The sequence below is a fragment of the Lagenorhynchus albirostris genome, chromosome 7 (genome assembly GCF_949774975.1).
Source record: "Lagenorhynchus albirostris chromosome 7, mLagAlb1.1, whole genome shotgun sequence".
Classification (NCBI taxonomy): Eukaryota; Metazoa; Chordata; class Mammalia; order Artiodactyla; family Delphinidae; genus Lagenorhynchus; species Lagenorhynchus albirostris.
This window is the reverse complement of record NC_083101.1, coordinates 75,901,541-75,929,365: the sequence shown is the minus strand read 5'-3', so window position 1 is coordinate 75,929,365 and position 27,825 is coordinate 75,901,541. Positions and strand designations below refer to the sequence as shown.

The 27,825-nt window shown below is 40.9% G+C and overlaps 1 pseudogene; it reads right to left on the bottom strand.

The window, feature by feature from the left end:
- Positions 1–1,195: 1,195 nt before the first annotated feature.
- Positions 1,196–25,953, bottom strand: LOC132522650 (protein disulfide-isomerase A3-like; annotated as a pseudogene).
- Positions 25,954–27,825: the final 1,872 nt, after the last annotated feature.

Here is a 27,825-nt window from a genome sequence, read left to right as displayed (position 1 = left end):
CGCACCCGCGACGAAGAGCAGCCCCCGCTCGCCGCAACTAGAGAAAGCCCGTGCACAGCGACGAAGACCCAATGCAGCCATAAATAAATAAATAAATTTATAAAAAAATAAATAAATATCCTGGTATAACTCTCGTGCTGTACCTACATTATAATTTAATGATCACTCTATATATCTGTACGTCTGTCTTTCCCACTCGACCACCAGAGCTGAGACCATATCGTGTCCTTGTTAGATATCCAGAGTAGAGTCAAAGTAACAACTCAGTAAATATTTGCCGGGTCAGTGCGGTGGATGATGACAGACCACAGAGCTCCTGCTGCTGCCGTGTTACACGTGGCTGACTTGTATAAAGACTTTGTATACACTTAGCAAATTTTCAGACACAGATTTGCCGTCGAAAGAGGTAACTGAGTTGTGTGACAGAACTCGAATTCAGTATTGTCTTTTCTTTTAGAGGGGGCGCATGTATTGTCATTGTTCCCAAATGTACAGAAAGAAAAGACAGAAAATAAGTTCCCAATGCAGTTCCCCCACACCCCCGCAACGTTGCCCCCAACACAAACAATTTTGCCCAAAACCACAAACACAAACTGGTTCTAGTATTCTTATAAACAGTGCAGCTAAGAAACAGTTTAGAGAAAGTTTAACAGGATTCAGATTCTATCCATTCTGTCCTCTCAGCCCTGAGAGGTAATAATCCCATATGTGTCCCAGTCCTCCCCAATGGTTTTCCCATCTCTGGTGGAAGAGTCCTTTTTTTTTTTTTTTTAATTTATTTATTTTGTTAGTTTTGGCTGCATCGGGTCTTAGTGGCGGCGTGCGGTATCTTCTGTTGTGGCGCGTGGGCCCTTCGTTGGAGTGTGAGGGCGTCTCTCTAGTTGTGGCTACAGGGGTTTTCACTTCTCTAGTTGTGGCGTGTGGGCTCCAGGGCACGTGGGCTCTGTAGTTGGGGCCTGTGGGTTCCAGACTGCGTGGCCTCTTTCCGTTTGCCGCACGTGGGCTCTAGTTGAGGCACGCGAGCTCAGTAGTTGTGGCACGTGGACTTGGTTGCTCTGCGGCGTGTGGGACCTTAGTTCCCTGACCAGGGATCGAACCCACGTCCCCTGCATTGGAAGGCAGATTCTTTACCACTGGACCACCAGGGAAGTCCCTGGAAGAGTCCTTTTACCAAGTGGTATATTTGGCTGCTGCTTTAGGGATCCTCCTGTGCTGCCTTCTTCTTCTTGGGTTTTTCTTCTTGAATTATGGGGGCCGGTGCGGGGAGGTGTTGTGGCCTCTCACTTTAGATAGCTAATAAAATCATTTAATTCATGGCCACCTTCGTATTTCTTTGGATTTAGCTTCTCGTTGGCTGGAGAGAAGCAGATGGTAGGAAAACCTCTAACTTCATATGGAGAAGGTACATCATTGGCTGTGGCATCCATCTTGGCTATGACAATATCTGGGTCTTTTCTGAGCTTCTCTCCCAGTTCTTTATACTTAGGCTCCAGATTCTTACAGTGACCTCACCAAGGAGCATAAAGTTCAATCAGCACGTCTTTATTTTCATCATTCACTAGTTCATCAAAATTCTTTGCTACCACTACCTTGACGGGCCTATCAGTGCTCTCTGGGATAGGCTCAGACTTCAGGTATCTCTTCAGGTTACCATCAAAGTAATCCTGCAGGAATATCTCAAGAGCCTTGCCGTCACGCGACAATTCCTCCTGCGTGACAAGCTTCTCTGCTTTTGCGGTTCTGATAGCAACAACAGCAGTCTCTCCAGTGGCACTTTCCAAGCCCAAATCAGAAAGTTCATGGCTAAAGGCTTTGCAGCTAGCTACAGCAAAGTTGAGTTTCTTCCCAGCATCCAGGAATTTCTTTGCCACCATCATCACTCTGTTTCTCCAGTAGTTGGAACGTTTAGCGTGTCCTTACCCTGTATCAGTCCTTACCCTGTATCAAATGTTTATTGTCTTCTGTCATGTGAGGGCAGATACCAAAAATGTTTTCCTGAATAAACTTTTTTAATCTTTCCACTGGTCATTTTCTGTTCTGTATATGCCACAGTCTTGTCCTCAAACTTGCTCATCAGATGTGAAGGACAAAACAAGGTGATACCCTCTCCATCATCATCATACTTGTTCACCAGAGACTCAACATTGGTGTGTGCAAATTGGTAGTTATCTCTCAAGTTGCTGGCTGCTTTTTGAAACTCAGAGTGAGCTTCACTGAATAAATCTTTGAAAGAACCCACTACAGAAGCATCTTTATCAGTAAGGAATTTTCAGATTCTTCCTCAGTCCTGAGAGGAACTGAAGCTGGTCCAGCCTGCTTCTTCAGGTGGCTGACAGTTCTGTCAGCAGTCCTACGCCCATCATAGCACCTAAAACAGAATGTAAAACTTTTCAAGTATAGTGCTTAAGTAAATAATTTAAAATTAAAATAATTCTCCTCTACCGTGAGTCCTTTTTTCATTTTACAGACCGCCGCATTTACTTTGTTACGCTCAGGATAAAATACATCCTGTGGGCATGTAAAATGCAAAAAGAAAAATGCATGCACGAGCTATTTTCATTAATGATGGTGTTTTAGACGTGTCTATATAGTCTTCATAATTATTTTAATTACCATATAATATTTTGCTGAATTGATTTTATTATCTATTCCTGTAATCTTGGACATTTATGCTTTTTTTTCAGTCTTTTGGAATCATAGATAGCTATTCTGTGCATAGGTTTTTGTTTCTGTTGAATTATGCCATGAGGAGAAATTCTGGAGTCTAAATTTGGATCATAGTATATCCATCTTTATTATTATTAACATATTGCCTTCCAGAAAGAATGTATCAATTGAAATGATCATTATAAATAAGTGAAAACAACAGCTTCCTTAAACTTTAACCAGCAATGGCTACCATTTTTAAAATTTATTAGCTACTTAAACAGGTGATTAAAGGTATCTCCAGGCTCCATCAAGGATGGTCTTTTCCCCTGTTTTTCTTTATTACTGATATTTCTCTATGTAATGTTTGTGTTAATGTCATGGCTTATTCGATTTTTAGGTTTTGAGGTTTTCCTTCTGAATTTGAATGAACTCTTCATATATTACAAATGTTAATTTACCTGACATTTTCAGTACAAATATTTTTCTGAATCAGTTGTTTTTATAGGACAAAATTTAATTTACAACATTTTCACTTACAGAGGCTTTCAGTTTCCATATATTCAGTAGTGGCAACACATCCATCCCTCTGCGTTTCCTCAGTGGATTCTTGTATTGTGTAAGGTGTAGCTCTAACACTTTGGTTTTCTAAATTGTCCTATTTTATCTTAATGCAACTTATTAAATAAGCCTTCTTTGTCCCTCTGTTTGGGAAAACTGACTTAGCTTTCCACATATGTTTTGGGTTTATTTCTAATGTTTCCACCTTTTCCTGTTGGTGTGCCTTTCTGTGTTTATGTCAACACCACAGTTTTAAGTTCTAATACTTTTGTATAAGTTTAATGTCTGATATGGCTAGATTTCTTTCTCTTTTCTCATGCTTGGATTGTCTATCAGAGTTTTGCCTTTTCTCATATTTTTCATACAAATTTTGTTGCAATTTAAAAAATCATATTGCCATTTTTTAAATTTATTTTATTTATTTTCGGCTGCATTGGGTCTTCGTTGCAGCGAGCGAGGGCTACTCTTCGTTGTGGTGCATGAGCTTCTCATTGCGGTGGCTTCTCTTGTTGCAGAGCACAGGCTCTAGGTGCATGGGCTTCAGTAGTTGTGGCACGTGGGCTCAGTAGTTGTGGCTCTCAGGCTCTAGGGCACAGGCACAGTAGTTGTGCCGCACGGGCTTTGTTGCTCCGTGGCATGTGGGATCTTCCCAGACCAGGGCTCGAACCCATGTCCCCTGAATTGTCAGGGGGATTCTTAATCACTGCGCCACCAGGGAAGCCCCATGTTGCCATTTTGATTGAAATTGTGCTAAGTCTGTAAATATCCTTGGAGTGAACATATAGATTTATGATTTCCAGTCTCACTGAGGCAAAAACTATACCTATTTAATTTTTTGAAAACTTCTAATAGGAGTTTGTAAGTTTCTGTAAAAGACTTCTGCTCTTACTTTGTACAGCATAAACCTTAGTGTTTTAGATTGCTTTTAATAAAATAGTAATGGCTAACTATTACTAAGTATGTAATATGCACCAGACACTATGCTAAGCACTTTGTATATATTATCTCATGAAATACCTCTGTAAGGTAGCTACTGTTATCACCATAATGCCTGTGAGGAAGCCGAGGTTTATGCTGGTCACGTAATTTGTCCATGGCCACATGGCTGTTAAACGGTAGAGCTATGATTTGCACCCAGGACTGTCTGACTTCAAAGGCATTGTTCTTAACCACCATCCTATACTTGGTAAACTGGAATTATGAGCTAATAAGATAATGAAATTTAGCGAGAATAAAAACAGAATTCTTATTTCAAGTGGATAAGAAGAGAAAGGTCAGTATCTGTTCCGAATGTGAAAGAGTTCAGACCTTCTATGGAGTATCAACTACTAAAGTGGCATGATTGCTCTAAACAAAATAATAAAACCCAGTTCTTTGTTAATGGATATATGACGTCAGCTTATGGAAGGGGATAGTACCAGTGGATCAGTATCTAGAATGCTGTGTTCTCAGCCCCCTGTTTTGAGAATGGTCTTTATAACTGGGAGTTTCAGGAGGGGATGATAATGTGGTAGATAAAGAGGAATTATGTAGAATAAATGGTTGAGGGATGGGAACTTTCAGCTTGGTTAAGAGAAGACATCTGAAGAGTTGTCTAGAGCAGGAAGGAATAGTCATATGGTGAACAAAGGTTTCAAGGAAACATATTTTGACTCCAGTAAATTCTTATAGAATTAGCCTGTCCAACAGGGAAACTGGCTTCCTTGCAATTTAGTGAGTGCCTCATTCATTGAATTATTTGAGCAGAGACCAAAGGTTACAGAAAAGTGATTTCTAAATTGCAAAAGAAGTTGATGTAGATTAATGGTTTTTAAAGTGCAAGTCCAACGACTGTAGAATCAGCCAGAAACCACAGTTGTTAGAAATGCAAATTAGAGGACCCCACCCAAGACTAACGAATCAGAAACTAAGATGAGGCAGCAGTCTGTGTTTTAACTAGCCATCCAGGTGGTCCCTGATGCATGCTAAAATTTGAAAACTACTAACCTAGATAAAGTCTAATGTTTCTTAAAACTCTGAAGTTTAACTCTTCTTACTGTTTGTCATGCAGTACACTTTTATATCAGTCAGTGTGATACTAATCGTGTACTACACCTAAGGGAAGTTCATTGTTGAAATAACAAAGGGACCTCATTATAAAGTGGTCCCAGTAAATGGTTGGAGGTCTCTAATACGTGCACAGCAAGCTGTATCCACTAGTAAAGGCATGGCATACCCTCATTATATGTGTATTTTTTTTCCAAGGTAGATATGTAAATGCAAATTATCATACTAGTTTCATGCTTTTGTTTTCATCATCAAAGTGAATTGAAGTCCTCTGGAGGTGCTTTGGAGTAGATGGGAAAAACTAAATTTCTTATAGCTGGGAAACAGTAGATGTTGAATTCCCTTTGCCACTTAGCCATCTGTTTCTTCCACCGTGTTGTGAGTTCCTTTGGCATTGGGAGTATATCTCATCCATCTTTGTATTTTCCATGGTGATTAGTGCAATGTCTGTGAAACGTTAGTGCTCAGTCATTGCTTATTAAATATAATGTATTTAAGGTAATAAGTTCTCCAAGTTTCAAAATATGTTTTTCATACAAAATCAAAGTATTGTGATTAAATAAAACAGAGAAGTCTAGAACCCAAGGCTGCCCAAACCAAACACAACCACTATTTACATTTTGTAATTTGGACAAATTTACATTTATTCAGATTACATTTGTAATGACTCTCGATCTTTTCTCCCGTTTTCTAAAGCTTCGTTTTACATGGTTATAATCATACTTGGCGTTCTGCTTTTTTCCCTTTTCATTGTAGATTAGGGCATCGGATTATACGATACACTCACATGTGCAGAGAGAATACAGAGTTTTAAATTTCTGGAGCTAACGATCTTTCTCATCGACCTAGTAGGTAATTGGAAAAATTGGCAATTAATGATAGCTTAGTCTTTTCCAGCTAAACAGTCTGTATCTGTGAAATAGTAAGTTCAATTGAGTTTATTGCAGAAAAATGCTCAGTGTTTCAGATTTCTGTCCCTCGTCTTCTTTACAAGATGGCATCTGGGTGGGGATTTTTGGGGGTTGGGTGGAGTGGGTAGGTGAATGGCTTATGTGAGACCATGGTGATGAGGGAAGAGGTCTCAGGTGTTTCCATCTATTCCGGTGCCCGGCTTCTGCTGGTTCACTGGCCTTCTCAGAAACCCCACATTCACTCTCTTGAGCCAATTGAGACATTGGGGCCCCCAGAAGGGATGCACACGCAGTATTCGGAGGGAGTCAGAACTGTTTTAAGGTCATCTGTCTAGCCATATTCATCAGTCAGTTTTACACCATCTCTCCTGCATTACCTGGGGTGCCGTCCTTAGTTGAGGTGAGATTCTTTCAAATGGAGAAAAGGCAACAGATGCTGTCAACTTTCTTTATCAACTTATGCAAGAGTCTCCCCACCCTTAAAATACCTGCCTCAGAGAAGTCAAGACACACGAGCTTCCCACCTTCTTCCCCAAATTCTTCTCCCTTCTTGTTTGGACTCTCCCCAGATAGAACAGTTCTTTCCTCTTCCTGTCTGGTTACAACTACCATACCATACTATTTTGTGTTTTTTCTACACTTAAGAAAATGAAACCAAACCAAACAGAGAACACTTTGGTAAGGCCAAACTCTTGATATGAAGGAAAGAGAACTTTAAAATTTAGAAACCCGTGCTGTCGCTCCACAAACCTGGCTTTCAGATTGTCACTGCTCTTAGGAAAGTCTGTTGTGAGACTTAAGGCTGACCCATGATGCCATGATGTATGAGGCAGTCCCCATTCTCTGCTTCCCTGAAGCACCAACCTCATTGCTCAGCTGCAGCCTAACATGATTTTAGGGGGAAATAAAATATGTCCATTAAAAATTTATAAGTATTATATATATTAAAATTATATCAAAACACCCCTGTATGCTCTGGTGTTATGTAACGAGCACTGTGATTGGAGATGTATGTACTTTATTTAATCCTTGGGTTTAATTTATTTAATCCTTTATTCTCATTTTACAAATAGATGCATTGAGACTCAAAAATAAACCTTGCCCTAGGTTTCACAGAGAGGGCATTCTTTCAACCACACTGTGCACGATAGTTAACCCAATGCATACACCACTGTTTATTTAACCATTCCTCCATATTTAGACATTTAAGTTGCCACAGGTTGTTTTTTTGTTTGCTTGTTTGTTTGTTTTAACATCTTTATTGGGGTATAATTGCTTTACAATGGTGTGTTAGTTTCTGCTTTATAACAAAGTGAATCAGTTATACATATACATATGTTCCCATATCTCTTCCCTCTTACTTCTCCCTCCCTCCCACCCTCCCTATCCCACCCCTCCAGGCGGTCACAAAGCACCGAGCGGATATCCCTGTGCCCACGCGGCTGCTTCCCACTAGCTATCTACCTTACGTTTGTTAGATACAGGTTGTTTTAAAGGCAGATTTGTACCTCCTAGTACAAGGACCCGGAGTTTAGAATTCAAAGGCTACTTCAAACCAGATGGGGAAAACTTATAGATTAAAAGAAAACTAAAATATGTATCAACAACCAATTGCAATGTAATAACCTTAGGTGAATCCTGATACAAACACAATGTAATGACAACAAGTAGAATCAATTGTAGAGGCTTAGGTGGAGGTCGGGAGGATAGAGGGAATGAAATTGGCCATCATTTGATCATTGCTGAAGCTAGGTGATGGGTACTTGGGGGTTCGTTTTCCCATTCTTTTGTATATGTTTGAAACTTTTCATAAAGAAATGTTTTCTAAAATGGAATAGGATTCCCTACGCTTCCTGAGTTTTGAGCAAGGAAGAGTTCTTTTTCTAATAATATTAAGCAAATATGCATTTGTATGATTTTGGTTCCAGTCTCCAATCCCCCAGCCCCCTACCCTCAACCACATTCCTCTTACATACTATATAGCACTTGACAACTTTCTCTTGGGTGAGCCATGTCAGATGAAAATTCTTCTTCATTGTGGGCTAAAAAGAGGTCATCCGTGATCTTGAGTGATGTGTGTGTGTGTGTGTGTGTGTGTGTTGAGGGCACACAGTCAATGCAGCTGGCGAGCACGGCAGTTCTCTGAAACAGTCCCTGCCAGAGCCTCGTTATCCCACTCCATGCTGCAGTTTTATCATGTGTCTGAGAAAGTGTTTCCTCTGCCAGGCAGGAAGGAAATTTGAAAATAAGTGCCAACTGCTAATGCCCGGAGGGCATACACTGGCATCTCCTTTTCTGGTTGGTGAAGCCAGGATGTGCTGCAGAGTGTCTCATTAACACCAGGGGCTTGGCCAGGCAGGGTGCCCCAGTTTGAGCATGCATGCTCTCCGGGCACAGTTTTTATTCGATCTATGAAATGTGCTAACGTCACGTTGCATTAGACCCCCGAAGGGAACTTGCTTTCTTTAGAAATGTTTACACTGTTTCCTCTCCTCACCTCTCCCTGTGCTACTGAACCAGGTATCTGGCAATTCCAGCCCCACTGACATGAGAGGAGGTAACATTTCATTCATCTCTCTTCCCCTCTCAATATCATTCAGAATTGTCATTCACATAATCATTAATATTTGTTAAATGGAAGAAGGGGGAAAGGGCGCAAAGGTAATATACATGGGAGAGAAAGTGAGGGACAGTAAAGAATGTAAGACATTGTTCATTGCAGAATATGAATGAACAAGTACATTATCACCTTGAGATTCTGGTGGGATTCTGAAATGGAGACAAAATACTAAAAAATAGATTAAAGATGTGAATTTTTCTATAAAGAACACAATGAAATTTAATGTGTAGGGGGAAAAAATCCCTTGAATTTTATAGCTTCTTTTCATACCCAGTACAAACTAATTCCAGGATTCAAGGGTGAAAGATGGTGGCCTTTGGTTATGTCACCTTCTTTAACATCTCTACAAAATTCAAAGAAACCAGAAAAATGTCATTAAAAAGATACCCATTACAGTCAAAGACAAATCTCATCATCAAACTCCCAGTGTGTACCAGGGACTTTTTCATATCTTTTTCTCCCAAAACCATATCATTGGCCTTGACAGTTTTATGCAAGTTGACAATTCAGTAAGGAGCACGTTGATTTCTGTAGAGGAGAGCCCAAGGGGCAAGTTATAGGTGATGAATGTGGTGGAGATTAAAAGGTAGTAATGAAGTGAATTTTCGGATCTCATTCTTTGAAGAACAGCCATTATCAGGAAATGCTTCAGAGTTTTGAACTGAAAGCAAATGGAAGAAAAGGAAATATGAAATGCTCAGTTTCTGTCTTATCTGTATACACCATTTTTACCAGTCTTAGGCAGGCTCTAACATTTGTACCAGCATTAAGCTGGGTAATTCACACACTTAATTAAACCTTTAGAAACATATACATAGGTACATTTTATTCTCCCCACTTTCCAGTGAGGAAACAGTTTAGAGAAGCTTGGTAAATTAGCTACAATCATAACTAAGAAGTCACAAGGCTAAGCTTCTAACGCAGCTCTGTCTGAATGTAATACCTGTTTCCTTTCTACTGTACTTCACTGACTCTGTTACTGTAAAGGAGATAGTGCTAAAGTAGTTTGTGGTTTTAGAAGAACGTTCCAAAATGTCAGTTCTTGTTACTTATGGTTGACGCCTATGTCTTACACGCCTTACTCCAGGCATTAGGGAGTTGTAAAAGTTTCCATATTGCAATAATTATAACTGCAGACTTGTATGTTGTAGGGTGAGGTGCCATGGCACGGAAAAATTTCATAACTTATAGTCTGTCACTAACTATTTGTGTGGCCTTGAACAAATGTCTAAATGCTCTGAGCCCAGATCATTGCTGCCAAATACAAGATAATTCATTAGGTTAAGTCTAAATTATCTTTGTCTTCTGTGATTCTCTTTTCCTGGTTGACGCACTGTAAGTTCCACTAAATCAGAATTGAGATTTTTACTGTCACTGTTTGCAGATGACATGATACTGTACATAGAAAATCCAAAAGAAGCCACCAGAAAACTATTAGAGCTAATCAATGAATTTGGTAAAGTCACAGGATACAAACTTAATATACAGAAATCTCTTGCATTCTTATACACTAACAATGGAAGATCAGAAAGAGAAATTAGGGAAACAATCCCATTCACCGTTGCAACAAAAAGAATAAAATACCTAGGAATAAACCTACCTAAGGAGGTAAAAGACCTATACTCAGAAAAGTGTAAGACACTGATGGAAGAAATCAAAGAAGAAGCAAACAAATGGAGAGATATACCATGTTCTTGAATTGGAAGAATCAATATTGTCAAAATGACTATACTACCCAAAGCAATCTGCAGATTCAGTGCAATCCCTATCAAATTACCAATGGCATATTTCACAGAACTAGAACAAAAAAAATCTTAAAATTTGTATGGAGACACAAAAGACCCCGAATAGCCAAAGCAATCTTGAGAAAAAAAAAAAAAAGCTGGAGGAATCAGACTCCCTGACTTCAGACTGTACTACAAAGCTACAGTAATCAAGACAGTACGGTACTGGCACAAAAACAGAAATATAGATCAATGGAACAGGATGGAAAGCCCAGAGATAAACCCACTCACCTATGGTCAACTAATCTATGACAAAGGAGGCAAGGATATACACTGGAGAAAAGACAGCCTCTTCAATAAGTGGTGCTGGGGAAAATGGACAGCTACATGTAAAAGAATGAAATTAGAACACTCCATGATTCCATACACAAAAATATACTCAAAATGGGTTAAAGGGCTTCCCTGGTGGCACAGTGGTTAAGAATCCCCCTGCCAACGCAGGGGACCCAAGTTCAAGCCCTGGTCCAGGAAGATCCCACATGCTGCAGAGCAACGAATGCCACAGCTACTGAGCCTGCACTCTACTGCCAGCCACAACCACTGAAGCCCACATGCCTAGAGCCCATGCTGTGCAACAGGAGAAGCCACCACAAAGAGAAGCCCACGCACTGCAACAAAGACTAGCCCCCACTCGCTGCAACTAGAGAAAGCCCACACACAACAACGAGGACCCAACACAGCCAAAAATAAATAAAATTAATTTTAAAAATGGATTAAAGACCTAAATGTAAGACCGGACACTGTAAAACTCTTAGAGGAAAACATAGGAAAAACACTCTTAGACATAAATCACAGCAAGATCTTTTTTGACCCACCTACTGGAGTAATGGAAAGAAAAACAAAAATAAACAAATGGGACCTAATTAAACTTAAAAGATTTTGCACAGCAAAGGAAACCATAAACAAGAAAAGACAACCCTCAGAATGGGAGAAAATATTTGCAAATGAAGCAACGGACAAAGGATTAATCTCCAAAGTATACAAACAGCCCATGCAGCTCAATATCAAAAAAACAAACAGCCCAATCAAACAATGGGCAGAAGACCTAAATACACATTTCTCCAAAGAAGACATACAGATGGCCAAGAGGCACATGAAAAGATGCTCAGCATCACTAATTACTAGAGAAATGCAAATCAAAACTATAATGAGGTATCACCTCACACCAGTTAGAATGGGCATCATCAGAAAATCTACAAACAGTAAATGCTGGAGAGGGTGTGGAGAAAAGGGAACCCTCTTGCACTGTTGGTAGGAATGTAAGTTGATACAGCCACTATGGAGAACAGTATGGAGGTTCCTTAAAGAACTAAAAATAGAATTACTATATGGCCCAGCAGTCCCACCGCTGGGCATATACCCGGAGAAAAGCATAATTCAATAAGACACATGCACCCCAATGTTCCTTGCAGCACCATTTACAATAGCTAGGTCATGGAAGCAACCTAAATGTCCATCAACAGATGAATGGATAAAGAAGATGTGGTAAATATATACAATGGAATATTACTCAACTATGAAAAGGAACGAAATTGGGTCATTTGTAGAGATGTGGATGGACCCAGAGACTGTCATACAGAGTGAAGTAAGGCAGAAGGAGAAAAACAGATATCGTATATTAACACATATATGTGGAACCTAGAAAAATGGTACAGACGAACCAGTTTGTAAGGCAGAAATAGAGACACATGTAGAGAACAAGTGTATGGACACCAAGGGGGGAAGGGTGGGTGGGATGAATTGGGATATTGGGATTAACATATATACCCTAATGTGTAAAATGGATAACTAACGAGAACCTGCTGTATAGCACAGGGAGCTCCACTTCGCTGTACGGTAGAAACTAACACAACATTGTAAAACAGCTATACCCCAATTTAAAAAAAGAAGATGGGAGAGAGAAACGACTGAGATGAATGGCTTTACTAAAATACCAATAAGTTTGTCAAACTTTAAAAAAAAATTGAGATTTTTAAAAATATGAATGCTCATTTGGGTTGGATTTTAAAAATCTTCTTAAAGTGACCTTCCATTTTAGCCAATTTCTCTTGCTCTCTCTCAGTCTCACACACACACACATGCACGCACTGCATACATGTACACACACACACCCAGCACACTCTGTACAATTAGCATTATTATTTATACTCAAAGAAGGGCAGTTCAGAGTTGGTTTCAGACACAAAGCACACAGATAAGGAGGAATTCCAGGCAGTTTAGTTATTCAGCACAACTTGAACATTAAGACAACAGCCCATCTGTCCATCCCACTGTCCTCTGCCACCCCTTGTGAACTCATGGAAGGTTGTTGATCTGGACTCAAGTCTAGAATTCTGGCTGCTTTGCTATGAGTCTATATTGGCCTCACCTACCTCCAGGCTCTCAGAAACCAGACTGTGACATGCAGTATGAAGAAATAGATGTTAGATTCAGACATAGCAGGTCTTGGATATTCTTTTGAGAGGATATTTTTTCAGCTGTCCACAGTGGTAACTTTTTGGCATTTCATTGTGTATAGACTTTGGGTTCTAAGGAGGAAATGTTAACCAGCAATGCTGTGGCATGATTCCACCTAGTGAGGGAATGAGATTCTTAGCTCGACGAAGTCTTCCTGCCACAGATACTATCAGTATGTGACTGTCTTTCCTGCCAAATTGATAACTTCTCAAGAGCCCACTATGTACTGTAGACATCCCTTTATTGCTATAGCACCCAACTCAGTGCCTGATACATAGTGGCAGTACATCAAATAAACAGCAGCATGTATTTTGTGGTGGGGTTAAAAAAAAAAACCATGAATTTTGGAGCCAGGCATCCCTGTGTTCAAAGTTCTGGCTCTGCTAATTAACCTGTGTGTTTTAGGAAATGTTGGTTTGATTCTCTGAGCCTCAGTTTTCTTATCAGTACAATGGGATGAATAAAACTTCTTGGGATGTTGTTTAAGGTTTAGAGACAGTATAGGCAAAGCAGCTATTGAATTGTGGGCACTCACCGGGCAATAGCCAACAGCAGCAATATTGGAGGTAGGCAGGACTAAATAAATGTTAGAACAATAGAATTATTATCAAGAGCTGGGTTATAAGCCGTTGTGTCATAGTAGAGAAGGAAACTGCCATGAACCTATCAGGAAGAAAGAATTTTTTTCATTTAAAATACAAAGAAAAGTGTTTTAACAATTAAGAGTGGTCTGTTTTATGAGGTGAGAAGATGCCTGCCCCAAAAAATGAAAGAAAAAGAAGACTTCAAGCAGTCTTAAAACCAGTAAAAGATGGAAAGGAAGTTACACTGGGCTATTACTGGGAGACTTCCAATTCAGCAGTTTCTCCATTTCTGATATCCAGGTTCATTTTCAGTTGTGAAGGCTTCCCAGTCAAACATGAAGCCATAATGTTCAAGACGGATTATTAGTAGTTTGCCTTTGCTGCACTAGCATAAATTCTTTGGAGAGGAATTGAAAAGACCACAACTAACTTTTAATGAAGCAGTCTGTTTTGCTAACATCAACCAAAAACTAACAGGAAAGAAGGCACAATGTAGTTTGTAAGGAAGGGAGTGATAATCATTCAACATTTGATTTACACTGTAAATGCAAGGAATGGAGGATAGTGGTTTTGAAAAATCTCCCAGGACCAAAATAAAATTGCTCACCTTATCTCATGCTGATGAGCACATGGGCTCCGGCTTGGCGTATGTTTTCATAAACTTCACATTTTCAGGGAGTGTGGCAGATGTGTAAAGAGGAACACATCTGCGACCCCGTGGAGATGTTTTAGCAGAAGGCACAAGGTCGTGGGTCAGAGGGGGGCATTTCCTGGGAGAAAAGACAGCAGAAATACACCTCCTCATGGGCCCCAACACCAGATGAGCAGAGCACTGGCGTTTGTGTCTATGAGGGACCAAATTTTTCATTAGGAAACTATTGAAAGACTAAATTGTTCTGTCTCATCAAATGACGTCAGGATTTGAGATTTGCTGTGACTGAGTTAGCCCTCACTCCCTCAAAGAGTAAACGCTATGGGCTTCCCTGGTGGCGCAGTGGTTGAGAGTCCGCCTGCCGATGCAGGGGACACGGGTTCGTGCCCCGGTCCAGGAGGATCCCACCTGCCGCGGAGCGGCTGGGCCCGTGAGCCATGGCCGCTGAGCCTGCGCGTCCGGAGCCTGTGCTCCGCAACGGGACAGGCCACAACAGTGAGAGGCCCGCGTACCGCCAAAAAAAAAAAAAGAGAAACGCATGGACTCACAAATATTCTTATCCCTTCCTCTTCTGCGGTGAAGAGCTGGTCCACCCAGATGTAAGGCTGTTTACACACAGGGCCCTAAAGACTTAAATGTACTCAATGGATTCGTAAGGAATCCCACTTTTATTATGTCCTACTCATACTTTTACACAGGCGCGCGCGCGCACACACACACACACACACACACACACAGACACACACACACACCCCTCCTATGCTTCAAGCTAGCCTAGAAGGCATTTCCTCTGGTAAACTTTACTTCCCCTGCCCCTCCCCACCTTTAATTGTGCCTCTATTATTAGTTAGAATGTGTATGCAGTAATGCGTTTTTTCTTGCATTTTGCCTAAATGAAAATCTGAGGGTCTCTTTACATTTAAATTTTTTATGTAGAGCTTCAAAAACTTTAACATTACGTAGTCAAATTTATTGATTTGCTGTTGTTGTTTGCCTCATTTCTTGAAATTAAGGGCACAGCCTCATGCCTTTGAGAAACATTTATATAGACAGTTATACTTCATGAGTGTCCAGTTGGCACAGCCCCACTGGCAGGCAGCTCGCACTCGGTTTCTAATTCTGCGAAGGGGATGTATATATAATATATATATGTAATTTTATTATATATTATTTATTATATATTTATAATATAAATATATATATTATATAATATAATTTATATATATATATATATATATATATAAAAACACTTGTTAATATATAGAAGTCCTCTTCCTTTTGCCTGCTAAAAGGATTCTGGCTGTGCCCTAAACTCTTTCTCCTGCCTTGCCTTCTTTCAATGCCAATCTCCTTTTTTTGGGATGTCATGGCACAGAATCATGAAGAATAGTGGTACAGGAAAAGGAAGTTCAGAAAGTTCATTCAGAAGGGATTTAAAGGAAAATGCTGGGAAGCAAGCAACCATGGTGTCTCAGAGAAGCGAATACAGAAAACAAATGGGAACTTGAATATATTGCTGTGGTTTGTGAATATCCTTCACAGTGTTTGAAAAATACAAGTTAAAAAAAATCTGTGTTTTTTGAAAATAGATTTTGTTTGTTGGAGTGTTTTTCTGTGACCTCAACAGGGTTCTGTACTACTACGTGTATTATGATTTTATAAGCAGTGCTTTTAAAACTTATGAATATGAGCATGTGCACATCTCTACAATTTTCTACAATATATGTTCCCAATACCTCATATTCTTGGTTTCCCACATCCCTCTCTTTTTCTCATTAGAGGCCCCTTCTGGTCTCATAGTGGTTTCCTTTTCCCCATCACTTAATGAACAGTTACTTAAATGAAGCATGATAAATGTCTGTCCTGGCATGGTCTCAAGTTAAATTCATTATAAATGTTGGGTTGCTTAGGCTAAAATGCCTCTTATCATCTCAGAAAATGAAATTGCAGGCTCATTTTCCAGAAGTAGCTAAGGAAAGCTTGCACTCATCAATCGTCTCACAATTAGGGTGGAGCTGCCTGGTGGTTAAGAGCTCAGCTCTGAAGCTCCTCCCCCATGGTTCAGCCCTAGTCCAGCTACTACTGTCTGTTTTGAATCTTGGGAAAGTTCCTTGACCTTGCCATGCCTCAGTTTCCTCACTTAAAAAGAGAATATTTGTAATTCTAACCTCATGAGGTTGTGGTAACACTGTAAATGAGTGCATTCATGTAAAGAACTCAGAGTAGCTGGCACTTAACAAAATAACCGCCCCCCCCCATACACAAAAGAAAGTAGAAGTTGTCCTGGTTACCAAAGGGGAAAGGGGGGGTGGAGGGATAAATTAGGAGGGTGGGATTAGCATACATACACTACTATATATAAAATAGATAACCAACAAGGACTTACTGTTTAGCACAGGGAACTCTACTCAATATTTTGTAATAACCTATAAGGGAAGAGAATCTGAAAAAGAATATATATGTGTCCATATATATGTGTGTGTGTGAGTGTGTGTCTGAATCACTTTGCCGTATACCTGAAACTAACACAACATTGTAAATCAACTATTCTTCAATAAAAAGTAAAATTTTTAAAAGAAGCTGTCCTGCAAATATTGCATGAAAAGTTGGTAGACTTGAAGGTGGCCCTATTCGGTGATTCATATTTGAGTTCCTGGGTTCTGACATATCCATTCACTCATTCCGTGGTGATTCATTGAGCCCCTGCCATGACAGTTATGACATTATGCCAGCAATCATGGCACAAAGATGAATAAGACACAGTTGTTGACCCTAAAGAGTCCCCAGATTACAGAGGGAAAGAGCATATAACAAACAAAAAGTAGCAAGAAAGTGCAAGAATTTTTTTTAAGCCTATAAGGTACAAAGCTCATGCAAAACAAGGACCAGGTAATATTGTCCAGGAACTCTAGGAAGACTTCCTAAATGAGATGAAAGATTAGTTGAGTTGTTGAAGGGTGAACAGGCACCCACTGGGCAAATGATTGGAAGAAATCAATTGCAGGCAAAGTAAATAGCGTACACAGTTATCATACAGCATGCAATTTAGTCTTACTGGAATATAGAGTTTGAGTCAAGAAATGGGAAGAGATGGAGCTAGACCAGTGGGTGGGAGCCATGAAGACCTGTCAGCCCTGTTAAGATAGATCTAAGTCAGAGAAGGCTGCCATTTATTACACATCTAGTGTGTATGTAAGTAGGGCCCCAACTCAAAGTTGCCTCCATACCCTGAGCAGACTGCAGTCGTGACCAGGCAGTTATTTAGTTATATCCATACTCCTCATTTTCCTGCATTAGCACCATTTGAATGGAGTGCTTGAGTTTGGAACCTTGGAAATAGGAATTCCTCTAGAATAAGCAGAGCAGCAGCATGAACGAATTACACACAGATATATCAAGATGTGTGCAGAGGCCCTGACAGAACTATTTGCAATAAGCATTACACCTTTCCCATTTAAACACCAATTCCTCATTTGTAGAGATTAATACTTTTCTAACTTCTGGATCCAAGTTTTCATTAGAACCTCTTGTCCGGACTAAGCTAGTCATTTCCTCTTTCTAGAAATATTCTGGTTTCTCACCCTTCTCCTGAATTTTTTTAAACTAAGTTGCTAAGGAGCCTTTCCCTTAACTTGTCTTCCATCTTACACACGTGCCTATTTGCGTTTTTCCATTCATCCTATTTCAGTACAGTGCTGAAAGGGAACCACTTCCCTCCATCTAATTAAGTACTTAGGAGGCATCTTGGTTTAGGTTAGGTTGCACCAATCTTTGGGTTAACGTATTTTCACTTCACTTGTCTTTCTTCGTAGCTTTCCCAAAGCAGCACTTTTTCTTTGGACACTTTTCTAATGAAAACCATTTTTGGCCAAAAGATTATTACCTTCATCGATTACAAACTCTGCCCCCAGCCGTAGGTCTACTAGAGCTAGATTGATAACTTCAGTCTTTGTGGTTTTCCTGACAACCACAGTTTGGCTAACCAGGAGCCCCTATAAAGAACCTGGCTACCAAGCTAAAGCTACTTCTGCCCGGGATGTCACGTGTGTCCAGCCTGTTCTAATGGTTCCTCTTCTTTCCCATGACCTGGGACACTTCTGTACCCTTTTGCTTTCCTAAAAAGAAATAACTAGTTAGTTAATTGCTGGTAAGAAGATTGTCTGCCTCAGAACAGCATGTCATTTCTACATGGTCTTTGTCTGTTTTCCCTTTCAAAAACTTCCCTTTTTGCCTACAAAACAAGACAGTCTTGTTTAATACGTGATGCTTTGGCTTCTCTTATAATTGTTTCCTCCCCAATAGAAAATCCCTTTGGGGCTCATGTAAATTCTTTAACTCTTTCCTGACATTCAGCAGAGAGGCTTCCTAAGAAGCCTTAGCACTTTACTAAGCCAAAGCACTTTACTAAATAAGTAAACTATATTCCTATCTTTGGCATTGTTCCAACAATAATTTTCAACATTGAAGGACAGATATTGAATGACCACATTGGATCAAATACCTGATGAGTCAGTATTAGTATTGTATATGCACGTGTTGTGTAGTTTTGCTGTTTCCATTCCATTTAAATAATAAGGAATTCAAAGCAAGAGGATATATAAAAGCCAATAATGATAAGCTTTTACATTCATATAGACCCTCCTAACTCTTAACAAATACGTTTTCAATATACATACCCCTACTGTGGTGTCAGCTCTGTACATTGGAAAGATTGATGTCACTTCAATTTTTATGTCCTAACACAGTCTTAGAATTTTACTAATAATGTTGCCCCTGAAATATATGTAATTATTCAGGGGAAAGTCAATACGATGTGTAAAGTAAATGCTTCAACTGAAGACAGACCTGTATAACATTCATTAATTATGTGAATGGGTAGTGTATAATAGCATGTGTGGTTAATTATCAAATTGTGTTGAGTTTAACAGAAATTCTACTAGTTCATAGTTGCTAACACTGGATTCTATAATATACTGTAGCATACCAGAAACACTCTGACAGTTGTCAGAGGAAGTCCTATTAACTGTGAAAGGCCTTCATAAATGAGACACTGCCCTTGAAATTATTGAATTGTTTTGAGAAAAGCATTTATAGCCACAGTGAGAACACAGGTTCTGAATTCAAAGTAATATTTAAAATACGCCCTATAAGAAAATGTATGGCTTTATCCACTTTGCCTATACAAGTCCCTCTGAAGCATAAATCATAAAACAGAGAAAAAAACACATATCAGCTGAGTAGCAGAGTGCTGACAAGAACTAGGAAAATAAAAGCAACTTCAGGCCATTTATACCCAAAGACCCCGAGGGTTGAATTTCCCGGAGGGCAGGTGCTGTAAGTTAATATGTAATTGTTGCTTCTTGAGAAAATATTTGAATATCCAAACAGGCACTGGAGTTGCACGGATGTAGTTAGGTCTGTGGTTTGCAATATCTGTGGAACGGGAAGGGACTCCAGGGCTTACAGCTAGCCACAGTCACCCTGCACCCTTAATCTGCAGCTCATCCACCTGAAATGGTAGTTTGGTTCTGCTTTTAAAGACTGGAGCCAAAACAAGTCAGAGGGGGGAAAAAATTTCTGAAGAAGAGAAGATAGCAATTACTAGCTTAAATATTGTTTTTGAACTCATATGAGAAAAATGTCAGGTCACTGGCTATCCTCCCTGAGAACTTGTTCCAGGAGATAAATCCTTGGTCTTCAAGCCAAGGAGATGGGATGAACTCTCTGTTTGTTCTATGGCCAAGAGATGCTATCATGTTTTCTAGGCTGATTTCGCAAAGCCCTCTCCTTCGAGTATGACACATAAGGATACTTGAGTTCATTGTGAGTTGCTAAAATTCTAGGCTTCTGGAATACAAAGTAAGGCCAGGCTGAGCTTTGCTAACAAGGATCTCTGTAAACCCTCCAACGAACTGCCTGGAATATATACGTTTCAGAAAATTGACAGAAAATGCTCCCTAGCAAGAGAGCTAAATGGAATGGGCTGCTGGGGAAACATTCTAAGTAGGAACAGGATCCCAAAGCAGAATTTCCAAAGGAAAGAAAATGAATAATCAGCCTTCTCCCTTTCACAGCTGCCCCTCTCCCTATTCAACAACCGGCAAAGGAGCCGTGTGGTTACAAAATGCACACCCGGGAGTGGAGTAGCAGCTGGTGTGCAGGCAGCTGAACGCCCCGGCAAGCCCTGGCCCCAGGAAACAAACACCTCCCAGGTTTAAGGTAGAGCAACAGGGGAAATGAAGCTGATTCACTTGGGAAGAGCCTGCTAAACCATGGGGAGGGCCCAAGACCTCCAGAGCCAATGAGGCCTCGCCAAGGCATCTCGTAGAAGGAAGACCTTCAGACGTTCCTAAAAATGAACTGCGCCTTTTTAGAGAAACTGATATTAAAGTTGTGTTTACAAGAATAGAATCCATAAGTGCCCAGGGGAAAGTGATGAGCGGGGTGGGGCTTGGGGGGAGAGAGGGAAGGGAGTGTGAAATCATCATGCTAAACAAACATCCTTCAAGGAGACGAAACACACGACTTGGGCCAAATGCACACCAAGCTCCGACTAACTGAACTCAGCAAAGTCTTCTGCCCTCTTCCTAATAGATTTAGCAGATGATCCTGGTTATTTCCTAACACGTCTTCATATTTCACAGAGGAAACAAGCTCATTCAGAACGGTATTAATCCTAGGTGGAATAGAAACACTTGAAAATTTTTCATGTCATTGTTGGGATTTTGCCAATATGAAAGGAATTCATTCTCAAACTATAAAAAACTAGGAGAAAGACATCAGTCCATGATTGTTACTCAATCAGGTCCTGCTGCTCGCCACTCAAAAAATCAACACGAGAGAGAGAGACAAATGTTGGTAGAAGAGAAAGGTGCCTTTAATCAGAATACTAGCAATTTGTGGAGATGGTGAACTCAGTGTCCCCCAAAAACCACTTCCGAAGATTCTGCTGGGCCATGAAAGTTTTAAAGGGAAGAAGGGAAGTAATCTCAGTTAATCATTGAGATGCGGGGGTGTCAGACTTGTCACCCTCCCCCCACTGTGGGCAGCCTCATCGACTCATTGTGACCATCCTCTAGATGTTACCGTGTTCATACAGTTTGGCCACACAGTTTTTTCGTGAGATTACTGAAAGGGAAGCTAGGGAAGAGATCTGGTCATCATTTCTACTTCTTTGATCTATGGGAAAAAAGTGACAGGTTAGGCAAGGTATTGTATGATTAAAAGATCTGAAAGGCGTGCTTGGGCTGGAGATAAGTAGAGCATGTGGGTCCTCAGTTTAACAGTTAGTTACAACATAACTTTGCTAAAGTGACAAGAAAAGGGGCTTCCTGCTGAGGGCAGTTTCCTGCAAAGAGCTGCTTACATGATGAAATTCCTTAATTGATATCTTGATGTATTTACTTTCTGGGAGCCTTTTAAAATTATAACATGGCAGCTTACACCCCTACTGCTATGCTTCTGCCTACCATTAACAGAAGCATGGCAGAGCAGGGAGCCAGTGCAGATGGCAAGAGCAAGAGCCTTGGATGACTCCTAATACAAGATCCTTTGCCTAAAATTGCCAGTGTCTCCAAAACTCTTCAATGAGCATTTTGTTTAAAGAATGAATAAATAGCTATTTAGTGTAACACACTGGGCTGGGCCCAGTGGACATGTACAAAGGGAGTACACGTATCTATCTTCACATACACAACTGAGGTCACATAAGTAACTAAAGGGATTAAGGAAGCAAATGCCGAAGGGGACAGGCTTTGTGTTATCGGTTGCAGTAGTCCTGGCTTCTGTCGATGCCATGTTCTCTAGTTTTCAAGCACATTGCTCATCTCAGTGGAGAGCTGCAGGAATTTCATTTGGACAAATAATCAGAGAAAGGATGAGGATAGCAAGAGTGCTCTCTCCTGAAACGTTCAGGCTCAAATCTCTTTCTTACACAAGAGAAGGTGAAGCTTGATGAAAGGCTTCGTTTTAAAATTGTACCCTGTTTTTTTTTTTTTGCTGCACACTGTTCCCCTCATGTCACTGGCACTGAAGACTAGATGACTTAACCAACGTAGAACGTTCAGATGGCAGTGTTTGTTCGTCATGACGTTGTAGGAGCGTGTTTCTGGCAGGATCTCCCTATGTCAGTGTATATTCAGTAGTGAGTTACAGGTTCTTTTCCGTGGATTCCAGGTCTGTCACCCACTAGTTCTGTGGCCTTGGGTGGGCTGCTTGACCACTCTGGGTCTCATCATCTTCACCTGTAAAAGAGGTTAAGAAACTCCATTCTGCCTGCCTTGGTGAGCTTCTCTAATACCCAGTAAGGACTTCCCTGGTGGCGCTGTGGTTAAGAATCTGCCTGCCAGTGCAGGGGACACAGGTTCAATGCCTGGTCCGGGAAGATCCCACATGCTGCGGAGCAACTGAGCTCGTCCACTACAACTACTGAGCCTGTGCTCTAGAGCCCACGCGCCACAACTACTGAAGCCCGCGTGCCTAGAGCCCACGCTCCGCAACAAGGGAAGCCACCGCAATGAGAAGCCCGTGCACCGCAATGAAGAGTAGCCCCCGTTCGCCACAACTAGAGAAAGCCCGTACGCAGCAACGAAGACCCAACGCAGCCAAAAATAAATAAATAAATATATTAAGGAAAAAAAAGACCCAATGAGAGTGCCTGAAGGCACTGAGAGATGGAAGATATTTCTGTGACCTGCCCCTGAGTTATAACGGGATCCACACACACAGAGTCGAGTGCCTAGAATCATGAGGTGTGAGCACTTAGTTATGTGAATCACATTGAATTGTCAACAGGGTAGGAGCTTCCTCTCCTTCCCTGGCGGGAGCCTTTCTATGATCAGCATTCCTGCCGCCCAGGAGGCTGAAGTGGGGCTGGGCAGAGAGAGTGAGGGAAGTGTGTGGACTTTTGTAATACAAATAAAACAACAAATGCCTCCTCAGACAGAGCAGCAAGAGGAAACAGCCTGCACCTGGCCCTGTGTTTTTATCATGTTGTTGATGTTGGTTTTTCCCCCCAAAAATTGGATTATGCCCTGTGTGGAATTGTGAATGCCTGTACACCTACTTCATGACAGGACGGCAGAGCAATCTGTTTTCAAAGGCCAAGAGCTGGTTGGTTTTTTTTTTTTTTTTTTACCCTCAGCTCTGCAGTTTTTCTCTCTCTTCATTCCAGTGAGGCTTTTTTTTTCCCCATCATTTTGAGTCAGCAGCCTGCCGGTAACAAAGGTACCCAGCTGTTCTCTGAGTTCTAATTTCAAAACTACAATTAGATATCATCTCACACCAGTCAGAATGCCCATCATCAAAAAATCTAGAAACAATAAATGCTGGAGAGGGTGTGGAGAAAAGGGAACCCTCATACACTGTTGGTGGGAATGTGAATTGGTACAGCCACTATGGAGAAGAGTATGGAGGTTCCTTAAAAAACTACAAATAGAACTACCATATGACCCAGCAATCCCACTACTGGGCATATACCCTGAGAAAACCATAATTCAAAAAGAGTCATGTACCAAAATGTTCATTGCAGCTCTATTTACAATAGCCCGGAGATGGAAGCAACCTAAGTGCCCATCATCGGATGAATGGATAAAGGAGATGTGGCACATATATACAATGGAATATTACTCAGCCATAAAAAGAAACGAAATTAATTTCCAAACAACTTTTAGTAGGTACTGCCCACCTTCCCAGCTGTGGGCTGCCTCAATAACACACCAGATTAAAGGTATTTTAAGGAGGGTTCTGAGGATTATGGTGAAGTGTGGTTTTGCCCAATAGTTTTAAGAATAGAATCGCTAATATCTCCCTGTAGTCATGTGTTTTCCTTTGATAGGTGAGTGTGTGTTCTGGACAATTTACTGCAATGCAGACCTGAAGGGGAACTGGCAGGGTTCTCCCAGATGTACCACAGCAGCCCTGGACAAGCAGTAATCATAGCTGACGCCCGTGAGCAGGTCATAATTATCTTAACTAATCCCACCCCAACAAGAACGCTGTGTAGCAGATGTCTCATTGTCCCCATTGTATAGATGAGGAAATGGAGCTTTTGGGAGGTTAAGTAACTAAGGTCACACAGGAAGCACATAGCAGACCCCAGGTTCCAACGCAGGCAATCTGACTCCGTCAGAAGCCATCTACTTCTACTGAAGTGGGTAGAAGCACAGACTGACTGCTCAACTCGTGCATAACAAAGTAAAACATGATGGGATGATCCCTTTTTCTTTAGTGAGTGTCTCCAAAACCTAACACAAGGCCACCACTGATGTTTTCAATATATCAGAGAAATCACACCTCTATAGGATCTCAGTCTCTAGGAAGAGTTATTGCTTTTTCCATTTTAAAGACTCATTGATTAGCCAAGAAGAAGGTTGAATATGGGGAGAACTTGACCCAACACTATAAAGCTTCATTAAACTAGACTCCATTCATTACTATCATAGAATCAAACATCAGAATCAAAAAAGTATGGAAGTGACTGTATGATTTAAGTCCTTGTGTTCAAAAAGAAACCTCTCTCTCTCCCCCTCCTCCACTCTCTCAAGTGCCCCATGGCCCTGGGAAGTTCAGCAGCTTGTCAAAAATGCACAAGTAAATTCAGGATTCAGAATTTCTGCATATCAGGACAGGAGTGTGGGCTGAACTCAGGCTTCGTACTGACTAGAAGGTAATGTTTGCTAAGCAAATTAATCAGGTAAACACACTTGCAATGGAATATTTAAGCTAGTCAAGAGAATAAATTGCTTCCAAGCAATTGGAATAAATTGCTTCCATTGTATTCACATGCAAATGATTGATATACTAATTTTAAGTCACTCTTATCTTTTCATTAAAGGCTGCTCCCTTGAGGACCTCTGTTAGGTACAACTTTATTAAGTAAACATTCCTGAATATATCTATCTTAGGAAAACAAACTGTCTTAATTCAGATTTTTCATTGGTTCAGATAGACATCTGGCCCTCCTACCCCCAAACCCAGATTAAATATTTCACCCAGAAGTAATTATTGAGTGCCTCCTGTGTGTCAGGCCCCGTGTTAGGCCCTGGAAATCCAAAGGCGGATAAGGTATGATTCCTATTTAGAAAAGGTCCATATAAGTTGAATTTTCTTCTTCTCAAGACGTCACAACTTTTCCATTCATGAATGCTTAAGACCACATGGGCAGCCCTGGGGTGTGGGGAGAGGATTAAAGAGTCACCAGATGATACCTAATTTCCTCTGAACAACGTGATTCCAGATTCATGTGTACTGTGTGGACCAAATAGGTTTGTCAACTGCCATGTGTTAGTATTATTACACATGAAGAAATTGAATTTTAATTCCACCATTGGTATTGCAATGTAACAAATTAGAAAGGCCCAGTCGAAGGGAGGGCCTGATTTTGAAAGACAACAGTGTCTCTTCTAGTCAATGTCTTTGGGGACTGAGGGATCCTGTGACAGAGGCTTTTAAGCACCAAACTTAGTGTTATGGTATCCATTCTGAATTGGAATCTTTTTCAGTGGATAAAGTATACTTGCCTACACTGTTGAGCAGCATATGTTGATGACTTCTATCCTTTTGGTGGTTCAGCCCCAAAGTCAATCTTGGGTCCTTTCTTCTTCTCCCACTGCCTAGCAGGTCTCCCTCATTATATATTCAGAATCTGACCACTTCTTACCTTCACCTCCATCTGCTGGTACAGCCACGTCATCTTTCATCAGCATTATTCCAGTAGCCTTCTAAAGTTTCTGCCCTTGCCTCCTTAGAATCTCTTGTGATCCTTTGAACTTGTAAGACGTCAAACCCTGCAGTGGTTTTGCAGCTACGTCCAGGTCAGGTGGCCTACGGAGACCTTCATGATTTGGCTCATGTCGCTGACTGTCTCCCCCTGTGCCCTCTCTTGTTCTCGCTGCCCCCTGCTGTTTCTCAAACAGGCCAGGCATGCCTCTATCGTGGGGCCTTTGCATCTTCTGTTCCTTCTGTCAGAAATAGTCTTCCTCCAGATATCACCCCCTGCCTCACTCCCATCAAGTCTTCGCTCAAAGATTTTTTTTTTTAAACCTGTCCATTGAGGGACTGTTGTTTTAAATATAAATTTATTTTATTTATTTATTTTTGGCTGCGTTGGGTCTTTGTTGCTGCGCGCGGGCTTTCTCTAGTTGCAGCGAGTGGGGGCTACTCTTCACTGAAGTGCACAGGCTTCTCATCGCAGTGGCTTCTCTTGTTGCAGAGCACGTGCTCTAGAGCGCAGGCTCAGTAGTTGTGGCGCACGGGCCTAGTTGCTCTGTGGCATCTTCCCGGACCAGGGCTCGAACCTGTGTCCCCTGCATTGGCAGGCGGATTCTTAACCACTGTGCCACCAGGGAAGCCCCTCAAAGATCATTTCACATGAGGCTCTCCTTAGCCTCCCACTTACAACTGCTGCCTCGTCACCTGGCACCCCCTTTCCTCCTTCCCTGATTTTTTCCATGGTACTTTTCACTGACAGACTATCTATGCATCTTAATTATTTTGATTTCTCCACACTCACGCAACGTAATGTAAGCAAAACAAGGACAGGGATTTTTCTCTTTTGTTCACTGCAGTATTCCCAGCCACTAGAAGAGTGCCTAGCACATCGTAGGGACTTATTAGCTGCCTATGTAAGTAATTAACCTATGAATGAGGGACATGACTACAAACCCTTAGTTGAGGCGTTACTTGCACCTCAAGATATATATCAGAGTCTCTGCAGGTGCGAAGGAAGCATGTATAGTGTGCAAACAAAGGAATGCTGTGGTCCACTGCTTTGATTTGTTTCCACATTTGTAAAAGAAGGACATGAATTTATAATGTTTTGGAAATAGTAACTAAATAACTTCACAGTGTCATTTTGAATCCGTGTCTGTGTTTCACAGGTTGTCTGTTTCCATCACTAATGGACGAGTCCCTGTCACTTTCTGTTCTTACCAGCACCACCTTCTCAAGCTACATTCTGGCCTGTTGTTTATAATGTATGGTAGGGTCAGAACGTGTTAGAGTTGTGCCTCAAATACTACTAATTAGCTTCAGAGAAAAGCCTGTGTGTGACTCACTCCCTCAGGCTGCAGTGATGGCACGTTCCCGCAGGGTCACTGTGATCCCAGGACCCTGCACACTTACCATCTGCTGTTAGATACTTAATGCACATTGGCTACTCGATGCTTTCTTTATTTTGTGTTTCCGATCCAGTTTGCCTGTTTGTGATTGCCAGATATTTAGCTCACGAATGAGAGAAGTTTCTCTGGGCCCTTGTGTTTTTTCATCTTGCATGCAGTAGTAAGCTTTTTATATTTCTCAGGAGTTTTGTAAGACTTTTTCTAAATTAGTTCCTTAAATAACAGTGAGTCTGTTCGTTCAGGGTATGATACTTACTAGTCAATACGTAAATATCGTCTATTAATTAAAAGTCCACATTATTTGTTAAAAGGAAATTAACATAAAAGTATATAAATACGCACTTTCTATCTCAGGATCTCAGAAGTGGCCTCAAGCAAAGAAGGCCATTTTCTCATGTCCCAATTTGTGTTGAACATGAATCATTCGTGGCCAAGGTCACACCTAC